This window comes from Chionomys nivalis, chromosome 2 (genome assembly GCF_950005125.1).
Source record: "Chionomys nivalis chromosome 2, mChiNiv1.1, whole genome shotgun sequence".
Lineage (NCBI taxonomy): Eukaryota > Metazoa > Chordata > Mammalia > Rodentia > Cricetidae > Chionomys > Chionomys nivalis.
Genome location: NC_080087.1, coordinates 92,383,115 through 92,404,666, shown reverse-complemented (window position 1 = coordinate 92,404,666; position 21,552 = coordinate 92,383,115). Strand labels below are relative to the sequence as shown.

Below are 21,552 nucleotides of genomic sequence, written 5' to 3'. Positions count from 1 at the left end.
CCACACAACTCACTAAACGTGGAGAAGTCAAACTGTTACCTACACAGAACCACAAGGTTCTACATATTCAGACTACCAAAGGATATCTGTAAATTCCAACCCAGCTACAAAACCTTTAATCTACAATGCTGTCCTGCTTGCAAAACGGGCAACAGTAGCATAAAACTTGTGGAAGTAACCCGCCAATGTCTGATTTAAGGCCTACTCCACAAGACGGAACCCATACCTGCCACTTCATGGGTGATCAAGAACCAGAGACCAGATAGCCCAGAGATAGGGGAAAACCAAATACTGCTTGTATTAATAGAAGAAGAGAGGAGAAAAGAGAAGAGGAGAGGAGGGGAGGGGAGGGGAGGGGAGGGGAGGGGAGGGGAGGGGAGGGGAGGGGAGAGGAGAGGAGAGGAGAGGAGAGGAGAGGAGAGGAGAGGAGAGAAGAGAAGAGAAGAGAAGAGAAGAGAAGAGAAGAGAAGAGAAGAGAAGAGAAGAGGTAAAACAACTCCTACGGATATTCAAGTATACTCGTAGATCAGTGCCTTATCCAGTCATCATCAGAGAGGCTTCCTCTGGCAGTAGATGGGAACAGATGCAGAGACCCACAACCAGACATTATGTAGAGAAAAAGCCTAAATTAGAGGTCTCCATCAAATCCCCTCACTCAGAGCTTAGGAAGTCCTGCAGAAGAGGAGGCAGAAAGATAAACACCACAGGGGATGGAGGGCATCAGAGTAACAAGACCCTCTAAATCAACTAAGCAAGGCACATATTCAGACTCACAGAGAATGAAGTGGCAAGGACAGGGCCTACATAGGTCTGCACCAAGTCCTCTGCAGACATGTTATAGCTATTAACTTAGTATTTTTATGGGACTCCTGACTATGAGAACAAGTGGGTCTCTGACTCTATTCCTTGTTCTTGGGATTCTTGCTCTTCTGTTGGGTTGCATTCCTGTTCTTGGGATTCTTGCTCTTCTGTTGGGTTCCATTCCCTGTTCTTGGGATTCTTGCTCCTGTTGGGCTGCTGTGTCCAACTTGGATAAGAAAGTTTTTGCTTCATTTTATTATTCTTTATTGTGTCGTGTTTGATTATTAATCTCTTAGAAGTCTTCTCTCTTCTAATGAGAGACAAAAAGGAAATCAGTCCAGAGGGGAGGGGAGGTGGGAGGAATTATAACCCAGAGAGAGAAAAACTATAATCAATATGTATTATATGAGAAAAGAATCTATTTTCAATAAAAATAAAATTGAAAGCCTAATTGAAATGAATTATGTATAGAAATTAAACTGGTAACATACACAAAGCCATCCCATTTTCTTGGATTGGACCATGCAGTATTACTAAAATTTTAATAATTTTCAAATATATATAACATAGTACTTAAAACCCAATTAAATCTTTTTTGCCAAAATTAACTTAATTCTAATTTGTGGAAATGTAGCAGAACAAAATCATCAAAACAACCTCATAAAATGATTGAAAATCTGCAAGTGTTCATGATTCCCTCATTTCCAACTGGTGGTGTAAGAACAAACAAATGTAATATTAATAGAGTCGACTTGGAAGTCCACGAAATTCATTTGTGATGCCTGTCCAGACATTTCAAAGCAGCAAACAGTTCTCAGAGTAAACAATGTGGGGGCAATGTGTTAGTCACATACTGCAGAGTGAACTCTGACGTCTCCCAATCCAGAGAAAGGAATTAGCTAAACTGGGCTAAAGGCTTTGGCATAAGAGATAAATAGGTAGAATAAACAGCTAGAAGGAAAACATACAACTCTGTCACTGGAAACTGGGTGACAGTGGCTTAGCTATGGCATCACATTCCAAAGCATGGGAAGCAGAAGGGGAAAGCTGCACATTGTAAAATACAATTAATGTAATATATTAGCATTAATGTTAAACTATACAAAAAGTAGAACTATATACAATGGGGGAAAGTATTTTTAAATTATAGATCTGACAAGAGATGCATTTGCATGATAACCAACAAATAACAAGATTAAGGTGCTCGCTTCGGCAGCACGTATACTAAAATTGGAACGATACAGAGAAGATTAGCAGGGCCCCTGCGCAGGGATGACACGCAAATTCGTGAAGCGTTCCTTATTTTTAAAAGTGAATTAAGTCTGTTAAAAAAAAAAAAACAAGATTAAGAAATGGGCAAATCATTTATTCAAAGGATCCTTAAATGTTAAAGATTGTGGGCACAGGCTTCATTTTAGATTGATTCAATTATTTGAGAATTAGATGTGTTGGTGATTACACACTTACTAATATGAGAAAGTATTGAATTTGACAAGCCTAAAAGGTTCATTTTCTAGACTACGAATTACATTTCAATTTAAGATAAAACCCTCCATTAATCTGAATTAGACGGGTACAGTAACATGAGAAGAATAATTAGGGAAAATTTTTAAAGATAAACATTATTTGGGTGATATTTCCAAAGTAAATAAACTTGAAATATAAGAAATGTCAGCAATATTAGAAAAGAACAAAGTAACAGATTAAAATTATAGTGAAAGATTACTCTGATTATGACCTAGAAATATATTTTAAAATGTTAACAAAACAGGCACATTTTAAAGCCTCAAGGAGTACTCTAAAATATTGTTTTAAATGCAATTAACTCAATACAATATTAAAGTCAATATTCAACAAACTTGCAGAGCATTGTCCAGAAGTCATGTGCTAAACCCACGAGAGGATAAATGACAGACTGTGCCGGACACTGAGGCTGATATCATCACTAAATGAAAGTTTGGTGTAGTAGCCAGGCAAGGGAAGAACATGTCATGACCTGAGGACAAAGTCCAAGAGCTTAAAGATTATCAGGTACAAATTTCACTGAGAAAAATGCAAAGATTATCACTAAGGGGAGAGTTTTATAAGTTGGACTGCAGATAAATATACTTTGCTACTTTGGGAGATGTAGTATTATTTGGGAAAAAAGTTGAGACCATAATTCATTACTACTTATAAATAAACTTAGGTGATAGCAGCGATAGGCCAGAAATAACCTGGATTTGATGAGCAAGGGGTATTAAGATTAATAAACCAAGATCCAGATGGGATTAACTGGCGAAAATGGGGTTTGTATAGAAGAGGGAAAGTGTAACACTATCCTTTCTGCTTTTCTACATGCTGTAGAGTTTCCATATAATAAAGGAACAGTCATAAGAGCAAAGCACGAATCAAAACGCCACAATAAAACAAGTGAGCTGATCTTTATATAACAGCTAAAGTTGTGGTGAAATCCAGAATTAATGATAAGTTATGCCATGGTCATAAGGATGGAAACAGTACCATGAACAACTTATCCCCCAAACTTACGGATATGAAATGACATAGCCGTTCTAGTTTTCCTTTTTCCATTAATTAATTTTACTTGAATACATTTGTGCAGTAGCATGTGATTCTTCAATAACACATCAAATTGTGCAGTGATTAAGTTGGGTGCAACATTTTATCTCCCCAAATACTGACCGTTTCATTTTGGTACAAACTCTAAATCCTTCCTTCTGTCACTTTAAAGGCTATAGCTTATCTGAGTCCTGGGTAACTGTAGTTCACTTAGTACCTGTTCATCAAATCCACCACACCTCTTCTGCCCTTGCTTTCTGAGAAAAATGCAAAGGTTACCATACTACAGTAACTATAATCCTATTTTCAAGTGCTATGAAGGCAACCGCTTTAGGCTGTGCATGCCACAGCAATTACACAGTCTATTATTGATTTTTTCATATAACACAGTTATCTTCAGTTTTCTTAATACTGCATATGGTAGATGGCTGCACAGTATTCCTAGATGGATGATAGATAGATAGATAGATAGATAGATAGATAGATAGATAGATAGATAGATAGACAGACAGATAGATGATAGATAGAGATACCACACTTTCTTATCTATTCATTAAAATAAAAAATCTAGATAATTTCTATTTGTAGCTATTGTGGCCAATGCCATAGCACACACATGAAGGTGTGCATGTGCACACACATGCACACACACACACTAGGGCCTGTAGTTCTTTAGCATGCTGGTTCCACTTCCCTTGGATACAGGCCCAGTACTTAGGACGTCAGGTCACATAGCAGTCGTAACTGCTATTTTGAGCCTATTCATAGTATTTTGTATTTTGCCTTAGAAAATATTATACAATTCCAACCATGAGCAAATGTTCCCTTCTCACATCTTTGTCAGTACTTGTCGTCTTTTGTTCTTCTGTTGTCATTTGTTTGATACAGTTTCTGACTTTGTAGCCTAGGATAGTCTCAGCCTTGTGATCCTCCTGCTTCAGCACCTAGAGTGCTAGCTTTGGAGGTGTGTGTCATATCCTAGCTGCCTTTTCCCACTTGGTCATATTATATCTTTCTCCCCTATGTTAACTGGATTATATTTTAAATGTCGGTGATATTTTTGAGATTTTATATACTCTGCCAATCCTTTGTAAAATCAGTATCCCCAGTGTTGATGGTGCCTCTTGTTCTACAGGTTTATTTACTGGCAGGGGAAGACTTGGTTATAGTCACATTTGTATATTTTTTTATTTCCTGTGCTTTGGGATGTCCTCCAGAAAATTTTGCCAAACCAACATCAGGAAATATTTCTCCTGTTTTGATTTAATCTACTGTCAGAAACACTAAATCAGTTGAAGGGAAGGACACTCTGAAGAGAACACTGGTAGCACTGGAGTCAAGACCAATGATGTGCGAACAAGGAGACAGCAAAATCAGCTCCTCAGGACTATATATACTGTATACATGTATGAAAATATCACAGGGGAATCTGTACACATATACAATCATTAACTATTAACTGTTCAATTGTTCGTGGAAATATGAATGGTAATGCTCTGGTTTAATTATTAAACACTAAACACATCATATCAAGTTGTCGTATAGTATCCTATAAATGTGTACAGTCAAAATAATAATTGACTACGGGTACTGAAGGTACATGCTAGAGCAACTGTTCTCATCTGTGAGTGGCGACCCCTTTGGCAACCTCCATCTCTAAAAATATTTACATTACAATTCACAGCAGTAGCAAAATTGCATTTATGAAGTAGCAATGAAACTAATGTTGCAGTTGGGGGTCACCACAACATGAGGCGCTGTATGAGTGCATATGTTATAGGTTGCAGCATAGGAAGGCTGAGAACCACTGGAGCAGAGGCTCAGGTAGGAGTGTGAAGGATACAGAGCTGCCTGGGTCCAGCAATTTGATGCCAACCTATCTCATAATAAGATAGTTATTATTATCTTAGAAACTGGGCCTGCCTTTATCCTAACATTTCACACTCTCCTTCCATTTATTCCATTTTGTTTCCAGACTTGGTTGCACATTGAGTTTTTTAAACAATAACAGTGTCTAAATTCCACTTCCAGATTTAATCTGACTATGCCTTGACTTCGGGCTTTGTGAAAACCCTCTCAGGTGATTCTAATGTGCACCAAAGTACAATAACCACAGATCTATTCTAAAATAATCGTGTTTCAGAGACCAGCCCTCGTAGTGAGCAGAACAAAAGGAAAATGTACTTGCTGGTTAAATAAAACATTACGCTTGGTCTAGTGTCTTCCTTTAGAGGAAAGCTGTGCTAACATGAAAACAGAAGGCTTTTGAGATAGAACATGCCAGATGTCATAGCCCAGAGAGTAACGAGAAGAGAATACACAGTGAGAGAACTGTGGTGGTGATCAATGCAAGGTAAGTCGGATACAATGTTTTACTTCCTGACCCATTATGACAATGATAAAAATGTATGCCATTAAGTTAGTAACACATTTATATCCTTTATCTTCACTGGAACCAAAATGACAGAGATCTTGTCTATTCTTGACTCTGTGACCAATTATTAATGGGGGAAATAAATATTATGTAATAAAAAGTACAAATGCAGGATTTTCTTATACAGGAAAAAAATAATGTATCTTCAAATACCATTCCAGTCTAGTGATTATCCATTTTCACTTTTTTTCAAGTACAATACAGTGATATGAAATTCAATATCATGATTTCTTAGGAAACTTGTTATCAAATAACAGAATTACCAAAATTTCAATTATGAATAATCTGGGGAAACCTAGAGATTTTGCTAAGAACTTAGAGCTTATTTTCATACTTTTATTGTATAGTATTTTTTCAGGATTTTTTTCATTCTTATGTCTTAAAATTAGTTACATTGAATTTACTTATACAGTATCAAGACTCTTTAACAATTTAAGATGATCATGAATGCTATTTTTTTTCATAAAATCAGTGGTGAGGTTTTCATACTAGACTCTGGACAAAGAAGCTATAAATAATTTAAATGAGCTAAGATCCTGAGAAATGTCACTCATCTGGATGCTCTGGAATAGGAGCACATAATTTTCTTATCTGTAAAGATTTCTGATTTTGGAGCCGGGCAGGGGTGGCACACGCCTTTAATCCCAGCACTCGGGAGGCAGAGGCAGGCGGATCTCTGTGAGTTCGAGGCCAGCCTGGTCTATAAGAGCTAGTTCCAGGACAGGAACCAAAAGCTACGGAGAAACCCTGTCTCGAAAAATAAAAAAAAAATAAAAAGATTTCTGATTTTGTCTCAATGTGGCGTCTGAAGAAATGTATTCAAGATGCTGTCCTCTGGTGCAACAACTGTATTCCACAGGTAAGTACATAGCAGCAGAGAACTTATCTCTACTGTAGCAAGGCTGCAGTTTGGTTAATAAAGACTTTAAGGGGTGAAGACTAGTTCGAATGAGTGAGCACATGCCGTCTGTCCTTCCATAACTGTAATTCCTTCCAGACTGCAAGGATCATAAGGGGGAATAGGTGGACAAAATCAAATGCTGGAATAACTGAGTTAGGCTGACTCACCGCCTCGCCATTGCCAAATTAAAGCAATTGGACAAAGTGTCAGAGACTCCCAATTGTAAGAATAAAAATGTTGTACTTATGACTTTGGCTATAAAGAATCCAATCCCAAGGGCTGGAGCTAGCTCAGTGGTTAAAAGTACTGGTTGCTCTTCCAGAGGACCCGGGTTCTAGTCCCAGCACCCACATGGCAGCTCACAACCCTCAGTAACTTCAGTTCCAGATAATTAGATGCCCTCTTCTGCACTGCAGGTACAACAACACACATAAAACAGAGAGAGGGAGAGAGGGAGAGAGAGAGAGAGAGAGAGAGAGAGAGAGAGAGAGAGAGAGAGAGAGAGAGAACAACAATCCCAGGTCTTTCTGCTACACTAAGACAAAGAGATGGCATAGTGGAAGAAACCTGATAAAGAGATGCTGTGCTACAGGTGAGGAAAATATCTTTTTCTGAACCTACTGAGTGTCTTTGAAAAGAAAAGCTAAGTATTTTAATCCATACGGATTTTTAAGTCAATTAACTGAGTAGGCCTTAGGTTTCTTGTATATCAAATAAAGGACCTGGATGAGATATATCTGTGATCTCCCCAAAATCAAGATATTTCCTTTAGTTTTACCTTTTGTTGTTTTTTCTAATTATTTCTCTTATTTTCAAGATTATAATCTAATTATATAATTTTTGTCTTCCATTCCATCCCTTAAAACTCTCTCACATAGTGCTCCTTGCTCTCTTCCAAACTCATGACCTCTTTTTCTCTAATTGTTTTTACATCCATGTACATATATGTATATACATATATACTCATGTATACAACCTGCTGTCTCTGTATAATGTTACTTATTTGTTTTCAGGGCTGACCATTTGGTACTGGGTAACCAGTTAGTGTGCTCTTCCTTGGGGAAGACTATTTTTCTCCCTCTCAGCATTCCTAAGGTGCCATACTTTAAGAAAACTCATAATGAACATCAACCATACACTAGTGAATAAGTACTGAAAAATCTATAGAAGAGATAACTGAAGGATCCTAGGGACTGAAGCTCAATTATTATTGCACAAGGACAATAAAAATAAGCTATGTAGTGGTCTATAAACCATAAATATAGATTTCATAGACGCCAAAGGTAAGCAGGAGAATTCCAACAGCTCTGTGGTAAATGTGAAATGTGGCTCAAAACCATAAAAGTGGGGTCTTGGTGGATTCTTATGAACAGGCATTTTACCTGAGCAAGAATGAATTAACAAATGGAAAAAGAACAAAGACCAGAAACAAAAAACAAGCAAATGGGTCTCCATGCATTAATTTAAATATGTTTGATGAAACTTTATGGATACTTTAATTGTGAGGAAGTTTCAAACATACACACACAAAAAAAACCCTAATTTCACCTTCTCTTGAAAATGCAGATTTGACATAATGGCCCATGACTTAGCCAGTGGTGAAGGCTACCAAGACCAGCTCTGTACATAATGAATGCATGCTTCCTCAACGAGTCCTACCCTCTAGAATATTCTAATGTTTCTCCAACTAGGAAGGCTGTACATGTTAATTTTGTCAGTGTCTACTATACTAAACCTGAATAGTCCACCCCTTAACAAGGTCCAGGTGGAAGGAATGAGTCAGTTATGAGTAAAGAGTTCACCTCAAACCTCTTCCACTCCAGTCCTTTCGTTTGATTGCTTAGTCAATGTAGCCAATATGAATAGAATCTCATTCATACATCTTACTGTTAGTATATAGAAACGATGCTGATTTGGCTTATCGATATTGTATCATGCAAGTTACTGAAATTTCTTACATCCCTTCGTTAGTGTTTTTATGTTTTTTTTCTGCACGTAAGATTGTGTTAGCTGCAAACAATATAATTTGTTCCCTTTTGTCACGGGTGCCTTCATGTCTTTCTTGCCTAGATGCTCTGACTAGGATTGTAATTCTATGCCGAGTGGATGTAGAGATGGTGAGTACCACTGTCTTCTCCTGACCTCAGAGGAAAAGCTTTCAAACTTTCCCTACTCTGTGAGACATTAGGTGTGTCTCTGCTGTAAAAGGCTCAGCCTGTGTTCTCATATCCACACTATCCTAACGACCTAAGAGGTTTTATGAAGGAATACTGAATCTTGTCAAACATCTTTATTTTTTCATGAAATGAGCAGGCTGCCTGCCTTTATTCTGTTAATGTAATTTGTCGCATATAATAAACAACATTTCCAGCATTGGGATTAACCCTACTTGATCATGGTGAATGACTATGGTCTTTAACATGCTTTATAGGAATGGGGATATAGCCCAGTGGTATAACATTTGCCTACCGCATGCACGGTCCAGGGTTTGATCCCAACAACAACACATACACAAACACAAACACATACACTGCTCTTGGTTTGTGTGATAGCATTTTGCTGAGGTTGTTGCTTCTTTGTGTTCAGCAAAGATGTTAGCTTGGTTTTGTCATTGTTGTTTTAGTGCTTTTGATTAGTGCCTTTGATTTTGATATTGGAGTAATAATGGTTTTATAGAAGGAGTTATAAAATGTAAGTTCAGTTTTATTGGAAGTTTGAGAATTGGCACTGACTTCTTAAAACAGTTGCTGGAATTCAATGATGAAACAGTAAGGACACGGATTTTTGTATTTTGGAAACATTGTTAATGTTCCCATCTCTTCACATATATTTTTCTTTATTTGTGAGTATGCACGTGTGTGTGTGTGTGCGCGTGTGTGCATGTGCGTACAGAAGCCAGCACTTTTTACATGAGTGCTCAGGATCTGAACTTGGACCGCATACTTCTGAGGCCAGTACTTTACCCACACATACATCTCCCCACACCCCTCTTTATTTATGAATGATCTGTTCAGTTCTCCTGTTTATTCCTAAATCAGTCTTTGCATATTGAATTGTCTAGGAATTTATTCGCTCATCCAGATTTCCTAGTTTAGCACATAGCTCTTGATAACAGCATCATATGTTGCTCTGCATTTCTGCTGGGTCATGTAACATCTCTACTTTGCATTTCTAAATCACGAGATTTTTTTTTCTGCTCAGTCTATTTAACATTTTGGGGAGTGGAGATTTCTTTTCATTCCAAAAGCACAGTTCTTTCTCTCTGCAATCTTTGTAATGGTTTCCTCTATTTTGTCTGTTGTCATTCTTATTTTTTTTTCTAATTTGTTGAGAAATTAGGGGCAGGTTTGAGACATGAATGCCTTGCTTCATGTCATAGATTGTAAGGCAGAAAAGAAATACAGGTTATCATGGAAGAAGCCAGGTTGGAGAAGAACGCTGAAATTGCTGCAGGACCCATGAGGCACTCACAGAACCAACGGCTCTCAAAAATGAATTTCTAATCTGTTCCTTATGTCGGGGCATCAACATCACCCTCTGGGACTCACCCTCAGGAACACCAACCTCTGCTGACGCTCTCTCTCTCTCTCTCTCTCTCTCTCTCTCTCTCTCTCACACACACACACACACACACACACACACTGGGGCTCCCTCAGGAGCATCAACCTCTGCAGACCAGCTCATACTCACTCACATCACCCACATCACATCATCCCAGGGCTCACCCTCAGAGCATCAGCCTCTGCTGGCTCACACTCACCCACATCACACACACGCACACCAGGGCTCACCCTCAGGAGCATCAACCTCTGCAGGCCAGTTCATACTCACTCCTCTCTCTCTCTCTCTCTCTCTCTCTCTCTCTCTCTCTCTCTCTCTCTCTCTCTCTCACACACACACACACACACACACACACACACACACACTAGAGCTCACCCTCAGGAGCATCAACCTCTGCTGGCTCACACTCATTCTCTCTCTCTCTCTCTCTCTCTCTCTCTCTCTCTCACACACACACACACACACACACACACACACTGGGGCTCACCCTCAGGAGCATTAACCTCTGCAGGCCAGCTCACACTCTCTCACATCACCCACATCACATCATCCCAGGGCTCACCCTCAGGACCATCAGAGGACTCTCCTATGTTTCCATTCTTTGTTTTCTTAGATCCTCAAACTACAGCACTAGGTCTTTGTTGGGTTCTCTTTCCTTCTCTGATGTAGCACTCACTGTCTTAAAGGGTCTCCTTGCAGCTGCCCTGTCTGCTGGCTTTTGCATGCTGCATTTTCATTATTCTTTATCTCAGGAAAAATTTTAATTTCCTTTTCTTTGTTGACATAACAAATTAAAATAAAACACTGAATTTTGTCATTTTACAAATGACTAAGGGTCAGTGAGATAAGTCAGCTCACAAACGCCCTTGCTGTGCGTGCCTGATGCCCTGACTGACATCCTAGAACCTATGGGAGAAGGAGAGCGTCGGCTCCAGAAAGTTGTCCTTTGACTTGCACAGGTGTGTACATGCGAGGTATGTATACAAACACACACGAGAATAAGACACTCTTTAAAATATGAAGTAAAGGAGCAACAAAAGAGAGTTGGTAATTTCAACGTCTCATACTTTAAATACATCCATTTTATGAATCATAAGTTAAACACTCATGAAATATGCATGGGAAATTTATGTAGAGTACATGTGAAATAAGGCATTCCCAAATCTGGAAGGCTTTATATGCACTAATATTATGACACAAACTTCAAATTATAGCAAGAAGAAAGCATGTCTGCTTTATTGAAGCCTTCCCATAGCAACAACATTTAGTTCAACCTAAGAATGAAGGGACGGGGACCACAGAGGTGGCTCAACAGTTAAGGGTGTGTCCTGTCCTGCTCTTACAGAAGACCCAGTTGAGCTCACAGAACCCACGTCAGCTGGCAGGCATTCACCTGTGGCTCCAGCTCTGGGAGCTCCTAAGTCATTTTCTGGCTGTGTAGGTACCCGCACATATCACACATGTTGTGTGTGCATAAATAATAAAATAAGTACTAAGTAATAAAATAATTTAAAAATAAAGAAGCTGATAATAAAATAGATAAAAATTTTTAAAAGATAACTACAGTAGTCTGGATGTTGGGAGGGGTTGTTTGGGTTTGGGGAGGTTCAAGACAGGTTTTCTCTGTATAACCCTGACTGTCCTGGAACTCACTCTATAGGCCAGGCTGGCCTCAAACTCACAGAGATCCACCTACCTCTGCCACCCAATAACTGGAATTAAAGGTATGCACTACCACCACCTAAAAATAAATTCATTATGACACATAACAATCAAAAAATTAAGTGTCCATACTAAAGAAGGGATATTAAAAGCTGAAGAAGAAAAAGACCAAGTAAGATAAAAAAAAAAAAAGCAGACCTATTAGAATAATACCTGATTTCTCAGTGGAGACTTTAAAAGCCAGAAGGGCCTGGAAAGATGTTCTACAGACTCTAAGAGGCCACAGATGTCAGCCCACACAATAACAATGGATGCAGAAAGAAAAACACTCCACAATGAACCAAATTTAAGAAGTATCTGTCTACAAACCCAACTCTACAGAAAGTGATAGAAGGAAAACTTCAACCTAAAGAGGTTAATGACACCAAAGAAACACAAAGAATAACTTAATCTTAAACCAGAAAATCAAAAGAAAACCATACTATCACAACAAAATATCAGAAACCAGCAAACACTGTTCATTAATAACTCTCAATGCCAATGGTGTCAATTCACCAATAAAAAGGCACTAATAGGATGGGTGCAAAAGCAGGGTCCATCCTTGTGCTGCAACCAAGAAACACCCTTTAACAAGGCTAGACATCACCTCAGTATAAGAGGATTATACTGATATTCCAAGAAAATGGGCCCAAGAAATAAACTGCTGTTATCTGACAAAATAGACATCAAACCAAATCTATCAAAAAAAAAAGAAAAAAGAATAGGAAGGACACTACATACTCATCAAAGGGAAAAAAACTCCACCAAAAAGACTACCTTAGTTAGGGTTTCTGCTTCTGTGAAGACCATGACCACAAAACTCCTATAAAGGAAAACATTTAACTGGGACTGGCTTACAGTTTGAGAGGTTTAGTTCATTATCATCATGGCAAGAAGTATGGAGATGTGCAGGCAGACATGGTGCTAGAGAAGGAGCTGAGAGTGCTACATCTTGACCTGGAGGCAGCAAAAGGAAAAACTATGTACCATGTTGGGCACAGTTTGAGCACATAAAATACCTCAAAGCTTGTCCCAACAGTCACATACTTCCTCCAACAAGGACACGCCTACCTACATATGCATGTATGTAATATATTTAAGACATGGATATGTGAGGAAAAGGTCAGAATTACATATAATGCAGAAGAACTCGAATGGAAGTAAAATGTCATGTAAGAAAGAAGAAGCTTTCTAGCAACAAAGAAGGATGTTTCTCAACATTAAAAGGATTGGTTTCTCAAAAATATTAATATAATGGATGTGCATACACTTAACAAGAGAGCCTCCATAAGCAGAGAGCTGATTCAGACGGAAGGGGTAACTCCATGGAAACTACATCTGTAGCTGGAGATTGTCATACCTTTTACCCACTAACAAACAGAATTCAAGAGATTAATTACTGAGAAATTTCCAATTACATTTGTGGGCTCTTTGTCCTAAACTGGTGCACTAGAGCACCACACAGTGGAAGAGGGTGGGCAGTGCCTGTGCCTCTGGGGCACAGCAAACAGTGGATCATAAAAAGGCCCATTACACTTGTTAAAATTGATATTTTGTATTTTATGTTTGCTCTGATCAGAATGGAGCTAAATTTGATATGAATATAATGATAATCATAAAGTTTCTCAATATTTGAAAATTGGAAAACATTAGTAATTCTAAATAACCATGGGCCAAATAGATAATCACAAGGATAATAGGGAACTAATTTTGCACTCAGTTCTCCTGAAAATATCAGATCTCAAAGCCTCTGCTTAGAAGGGAATGTTTAGTAAAAAGAAATATTTGAGAAAATAATAATAATTTTAAAACCAAGAATCTAAAGTTTAACTTTAAGATGCTAAAATTAAAGAACTAGACAATGTTTACCCAAAGTACAAGGAAATAGAAAAATAAATAATATAAAATATTTTCTATTGTTTTATTAAGCTATACATTTTTCTCCACTCCCCTCCTTCTACCCCTCTCCCCTTCCACCCTTTCCCATGGCCCCCACAATTTTAATTTACTCAGGAGATCTTATCTTCCTATATAGATCCATATATGTGTCTCTTAGGGTCCTCTTTGTCATCCAGGTTCTCTGGAATTGTGTACTGTAGGCTGATTTTTCTTTGTATTATGTCTAAAAGCTACTTATGAATGACTACATATTAATTTGTCTTTCTGGGTCTGGGTTACCTCACTCAATATGGTTTTTTCTAGATCCAACCATTTGCCTGCAAATTTCAAGATGTAATTATTTTTTTCTGCTGTGTAGTTCTCCATTGTGTAAATGTACCACATTCTCCTTATCCATTCTTTGGTCAAGGTGCAGTTAAGTTGTTTCCAGATTCTGGCTATGACAAACAATGCTGCTATGAAGATAGTTAAACACATGTCCTTGTGGTATGATTGAGCATCTTTGAGTATATACCCAAAAGTGGTATTGTTGGGTCTTGAGGTAGATTGTGTCCTAATTTTCTGAGAAATCCCCATACTGATTTCCAAAACAACTGTTCAAGTTTGCACTCCCATCAGTAATAGAGGAATGTTCCTCTTACCCCATAATCTCTCCATCATAAGTTGTCATCAGTGTTTTTGATCTTGGCCATTCTGACAGGCATAAAATGCAGTCTCAGAGTTGTTTTGATTTGCATTTCTCTGATGACTAAGGATGTTGAGCATTTCCTTAAGTGTCTTTCAGCCATTTCAGATTCGTCTGTTGAGAATTCTCTGTTTAGGTCTGTACCTCATTTTTATTGGATTATTTGTTCTTTTGGTGTCCAATTTCTTGAGTTCTTTGTATATTTTGCAGATCAGACCTCTGTCTAATGTGGGATTAGTGAAGATCTTTTCCCATTCTGTAGGCTGCCGTTTTGTCTTGTTAATCATGTCCTTTGCTTTACAGAAACTTCTCAGTTTCAGGATATTAACATGTAAAACAATGCAAATAGATCTATCTCTATAGCCATGCACAAAACTCAAGTCCAAATGGATCAAACACCTCAACATAAAACCAACCACACTGAACCTCATAGAAGAGAAAGTAGGAATACACTTGGACGCATTGGCACAGGAGAGCACTGCCTAAATAGAACCCCAGCAGCACAGACACTGAGAGTGACAATAAATGGGACCTCCTGAAACACAGAAAATATTTTTAAAACACTACAAATATGGAATAATAAGACCAAAAAGTTGGTCACAATAGATACTTCCGAGATCCAAGGATTAGGCTAGTATTGTGCTCTCCCTAAAGTTGGGAACACCAATCTCATTAAAGTGTCATGGAATGGCCAATTAGAAAGAAGAAAAAACCAGATAATCATAATAATAATATTCAATATAATCATTGAATTATGAAATTGAAAATAGTTCTTTCCTTATGCAAAGAATTTCCCGCCACTTTCTTAAAACCCTGATGAACTGGTAAAAACGTAAGCCCTAAAATGGTGTGCCTGCCGGCAGTGGTGGTGCACGCCTTTAATCCTAGCGCTTGGGAGGTAGAGGCAGGTGGATCTCTGTGAGTTCGAGGCCAGCCTGGTCTATAAGAGCTAGTTCCAGGACAGGCTCCAAAGCTACAGAGAAACCCTGTCTCGAAAAAAAAAACAAAAAAATAAAATAAAATAAAATGGTGTGCCTGTTTTTGCAAAGTATTCTACTTTTTCTCACAAGTGTTTGTTTTACTTTGACAATACATTTATCCGAGGTAGCAAATGGCCTCAACTAAAGAAAGTGGCTCCCCCCCCCCATTCTTTACAGGCTGTAGCAAAAACTCATGATGTGAAAACACCGTCTCGATGCTTGTACTGGAACAGATGCGGTAAATACTGCTTGTTGTCCTAATAGAAACACTGAAGAAGCACTGTAAATGTGGAGAACAACCCCCAGTGCACTGAATCTTCTGAATATAAAATATTAGCATCCCATCTATTAATTAGCTTCTCCTTCTAAAGCAACTGTAAGAGGAAGTTAGAATCAAAATAGTAATTAGTCTGATCATAACTAATCAGTATACTTTGTCCTCAGGACCACGTCATATAACCCTTAAGAGGGAGCTAAAATGACATTTTAAGTATAATCAAGGATTAAAACTTTGGAGTACCCATATTCAAAAGTTACAGCATAACTTTTAGTGAGACAGATTTATTTCACAGACGTATAGCTTAAGATTTCCATCTCAAGCAGTGTAGGTCATCTCTTTAAAGATGCTGCATGAGTTATGATTTAGGGAAATGAGAAATGATTTAATTCCAAGTAGCCCTGAATGAAGAATTTCCCACATTAAAACCCCATTCTATAGGGAGGTAGATAATGGACTACCAAGATCCTCTTTAAAAATTCAAGTAACTGCAAAAAAAAAGGGGGGGGGTCATGAAGATACTGTGTGTGAATTCTCCCAAAGCCATCAGTGGAATGTGGCAGAGTGTGAAAAGGGTTGACTTGTGGGAAATATCACCACTGGAGGAGAAATTACCCAATACCAGGACTTTGCTTGAGTCAGTGGAATCGGATAATCTTCTAGGGAGGAGCTGTGGTTTAGTCCTACTGAGTTTCAATACAGTTCTACTGTGTTATTCTGCAAGAGTACAGTAGCTTGAGATACTCAGGTATAAGAAGTACGTGAAAATTAAAATACATTTGATCACTGTCAAAATACAAATTTTTCCTGTTTATCATTAGAAATTTCATGATAGGAAAATACATGACTGCCAGATGAACTTCATTATTGTCATTAAGATAGTAAAGGTAATTATTCAGACACAGATAATTATTAAGATGTCAAATATTTTGAGATTATTGGTAGTTCTGTGGATTTCATTTTCACTATAAACTCCATTAACTTGTATGGTTTTGAAACCAAACAAATTAAATGCTACAAATACCTTCAGTGAATAAACTACCCAAAAGTAAAGGCCAGTTAAACAATCTGACCTTTTAAGGTTATTAGAAACCAAGAAGAGTAATTCTTTTTAAGTATTCCCTCTATTTCTTATTATTTCAATGACTTGGTCAAATGTTGCCCTCATCAGGCCAGACGTAGTTTACCACTGAATTTCAGCTGGCATGGGCTGAACTCCTCACTCACTGAAAGGAAGAGCTCCAGCAGGGAAAATTCTACAGATAACTAGTATAAACCCAGGTCAATTTGAAGACTAGTATTAATTTTGAAAAGGAAATGGCATCAGAGAAATGTCTGTTCAGCTCAGGCAATAATCCTTGCTTTTACTAGCAAATTAGCTTTGTCACCCCCCTGGTCAAAATCACATCCCTTTGTCGTCTGAGTAAAACTGAAGAGCTAGTTCAGATTTATGAACCCTGCCTACCCTGGGTCAGTGGCAGCGTCACGTGCCTTGCTTCCCATTGGCACACTAACCTCCTCGTTCATGACCACATATGGCCATCTTTCTCCTTCTAGGCCTTGCGTCAGCCGGTACTTAGTCAACAGTCTCTGCCCACACAGTCAAACAGGCAGGGCTGTCCTTTAGCAGGTCCCCACTCTACTGTCACCTCCTCAACGAGATCTTTCCTGGGTGTCTAAAGTATAATTATACATATTTAATTCAATGTCCTGACAGTTCCACTTGCAGGACTTAAAACAATCTGTGCCTCATTTGCTTGCTGGGTTATCTCTTGTGCATTTTAGACTATTGTCTAGGTGTACCTGTGCAGTTAATTCTAAACTCTGAAATTGCTTGCCACTCTTCTCTGGCACACAGCCCTGTGTGTGATGCAGGTGGATTTCGGTTCTGTTCAGTTCAGTCTTCTCTTATTTTTACCAATAGTCAAAAGCTTAAGGAGAATTGCCATGACCACTGGACTGTCTTGGCTGACAAGTCACTTTGTTTTCCTTCTGAATCAGGTAGAAATGGATGGAACAGTGACTACATTTTAGAAACTTCTGGAAACAAAACTATCCGATAGACTGAGTATGGGATGTGAACAAATTAGTGAAAGCTCGTTTCCACACCCATGGAAACGGAGACTTAAATTTGCTAACTGTTGGAAAATTCTTGGGGATGAGTGGGCATGAGGGAGATGGACACACTTTCAGTTTTGTGTATGTTAAATCCTAAGTGTTTATATATTCATTGAAATGATGATAAAATGGTGGTTATGTAGCTGAATATAAAGCTGACGGCAAAATCAGGCTAGAGGACCACTGGCGCAGGAATGAAAATCACCATTGTTGTAGACCTTCCCCACGGGTGACTGGAGTGACGTACTCCACCTTCCTTCTATTCCAGACACACACTTAGGCTCTCTGAGTTCAGATGCCAGTGCACTCGAGTGTGTGCAGAAATCCTACGCAATTCATCTGCACGGCACTTCTGTTTCTCCTCCATTCTTCATCTTGGTTTCCATGTATCCACTACCCTAGCTCTGTAAAGGAGACAAGGCCAGAAATTTCACTGCCCAATTCACAGAAACTCTTTCTCCTTCGCCTTACTTTTTCACTTTAAAGACATTAACCTGTGTGTTTGCCAAATGACTGCGCATTAAATGGAGATGTCCAACTTCCTTAAAGGAAAGTGATGCCTTTGGCTTGTCTGTACCTAAGGAGGTGACCCTTAAGATTGTATTATATCAGAGGATAATTGATGTTCTGCGTGTTCCGTTCTTGTTATTTTCCTCCTATTAGATGTTTGCATGGCAAAGAACATGTTCCTTTGGATATCTTAGCAATTTATTATCCTGAACCAATCAGGTCATTGGCAAACACAGCCCAGCACGTCTGTGTTCAGCTATAAATGAAAACAGATGTCTATTTATAGATCTAGCAGTCATATTAGTATGATTTTAATTCATTACTGTGAGTTTCTGCACAATTTTTGTCTCACATGTGGTAGAAATTATAAAATCCTATATTAAAACTATCTTTTTAAGAGGTAGGGCTATGGACTACTGATTATAAAAAAATAAATACAGACAAAATAGTTTAACACAGTTGCCTGAGCAGAGCAAAGTGGCTTCCTTGTAAGTCCTTAATTTTGAGCTCTCAGAAAAAGAAGCTAATGCTGGGGCAGAAATGTGCAAAACTGAAGCATTACAATATTCTCGAAACTAACCAAATCAGTCAGAGTTCTGCCTGAGGGAGAAGGGAAGGAGCGAGGCTACTTGAGGTGGTTATGAAGGCTCACAAGACATGCAGGAAGCAAGATGGCAATGCAGGTGAGACCTAGAATCTCTTGTTTTCATCTGAAGGATTAAGACACAAGAGACTTACCATTTAAATTCCAGTCTACAAGTGTATGGGGAGGGTGTCAAAGAAAATAGGTGTATATTTCACTTTCAGTTTGAATCAAGAAGCCTGAAGGAACGGCCACCCGCGCTCAAACAGTTGGGAAGCAGGATGTCCCTACCACATGAAGGCCAGTCTTTGTTCTAGACAAGTCTTGGGTTCACTGGATTTTAACCTCTCAAGCAAGGAAGGCAATCCCTTCACCTCGGTCTATCAATTCAACATTCACATCAGCCAACAGCATTGTCAGAGACACTCACATAAAGAATGTTTGATGATATAGCTAGACATTGATGGCTCAAACAAGATGACACATTAAATCAGCCATTTCATTGCTGAAGAATTATGATTGCATATTTATTTTTATTCAGGTGTCCCAAAGAAATGACTCAAGAGATCAACAAAATTCATGTTAGTTCTTTTTCATGTATACCATTTCTTTCCCTGAACACTTACTTCAAGTCTTAGAAGACTACTATAATTCAATAATTTGGGGAGAGTTTTCCTCAAATGAGACTAAGAAAATCTTAGCTTCTGGCTCCATGTCCACTGTACTGCTTCTTATCTTGGTAAATTCAATTAGTGTTATAAAATTCTACTCCTCTTGAGTCCAAGAAGCGTACTGGACCCGGCAACTCCTGTGGATCTCTCCTAGGAATGGCTTTGAAACTGGAGACAGTTCTTTACTGCTCTGGCTGAGCGGATTCCTCATGAGTGGAGATGAACTACCAACTCTCAATACAAGTGGTGGATAGTGTGGCAGAAGAACCAGGCAAGCATGACTAACCTAAACTGTTTATTGACCCAATAGAAAAGAACGATAAGTTCATAATATCCATGATGTCCGCCAATAGGCACAGTCACATTCATATTTATGCAAAACTGTACCAAGCTTTTTTGTAATTTAGTTTGGGCTTAGGGGAGAAAATATGAGAGGTGAAGGGAACTAAATAATTTAACAGCTCTTTCGGCCAGGATGTGTAAACCAGACTTAAGCATCTCATTCTTTCCATTTCTTTAAGATAAATACAAAGGTTCATTGTTTTGAGCTAGTTTCACTATCAGTGACTCCTTAATGTTTGCTTGCTTGCAAGACTGTAATAGACAGCACCCCTCTGTGGTCCCAGTCACACAGACCACTTCCTATTGTATACTGCAGATCAAAGCAAATATTAAATTGAATAATTTTCCTACCAACCTTCTCTTATAGTTCTTAACTTTTAACACTTGTGTGTATATGCATTTATGCATATTTTTAATAAGTTACCCCAGGTTATCTTTTTGCTTTTCTTTGTGTATGTGTATACATGTGGTACGCATGCTTATAAGCATTTTGATGAAGGTGCACATGCACATAAAGATGCATGCATGTGAAAACCTGGTTGTTGCCAATAATCTTCCTCAGTGATTCTCTTCTAGATAAACTGTTTGAGGCAGGGGCTCTCAATCAAACGAGAGCTCCTGGATATGGATAGCAACATTAGTAGACTTGTTCTGGGAACTGCATGTCATACAAACCTGGAATTACAAACAACCACTAATGCCCACCCAGAATGTAAGCTTCTACATTTAATGGCTAGGTCAACTTCCCAGTCATGCCATCTTACTGTTAAGTGTAGAGATTTTTTTAAATAAAATTGCATTTGAGGTTCGGAAGAAAGTCCATAGTGAAAAACACAGATTTATTTAGGGTTGATTTTACCCCTTATCAGCTTATTTCCCCAAAAAAATCTAAATGCATGTCCACTGCATAAGCAGTGTTGCAGGCAGTTGTCATACATTGATTTGAAGACACTACAATTATCCCACTGTGCCTACTGATGAAGATAGCCAGATAAGATCGCTCAAGTCAGGGGTCTGAATCCACATTGACTAAATTAGCTGTCCCCCCTTTCCCAGTTCTCATTCATCAGGTAATATGCAGCTACAATTAAAGGTGAGGGTCATGGTGTTTCACTGACAGTGAGGCCTGCTCAGCCACTGAACATGTGGACACTGAGCAAATTGAATTTCTGATGATTGGAAGCCCTCTCGGGTCCAGTGGATTACAAGAATCTATGGGAAAGAAAGAGACTAAAATGCCCTGAGCACTCTGTGTGCTTCCATTTATATAACTATATTCTTTCCTAAAATAGAATGTTCTGCCTTTACATCCTTCTCAAAAAGTCATTGTATTTTTTTCTATCATATCTTCCAGCCAAATGACCATTGTCTTGGGCTTATTAATTTATCATCCCCTGAACATATCATACCAAGTAATAAAACTGAACTACAGGGCCGTTCTTACTGATTTCTGGGAGAGGATTGGACAAATTTATAGTAAAACTGTTCACTGAGTCTATCTTGACTTAGGTACAATATTAGCCGGTACCT

General features: G+C 38.5%; 1 protein-coding gene and 1 non-coding gene across 4 annotated transcripts in view; one reads left to right on the top strand and one right to left on the bottom strand.

Annotated features, from left to right (window-relative positions):
- Tmem232 (transmembrane protein 232) overlaps nucleotides 1–21,552 on the bottom strand; it is a 232,494-nt gene that overhangs the window by 78,021 nt on the left and 132,921 nt on the right. The window lies entirely within an intron of this gene.
- Nucleotides 2,002–2,108, top strand: LOC130870639 (U6 spliceosomal RNA). Its single transcript, XR_009056775.1, has one exon. It is a non-coding gene; the product is annotated as a U6 spliceosomal RNA (small nuclear RNA).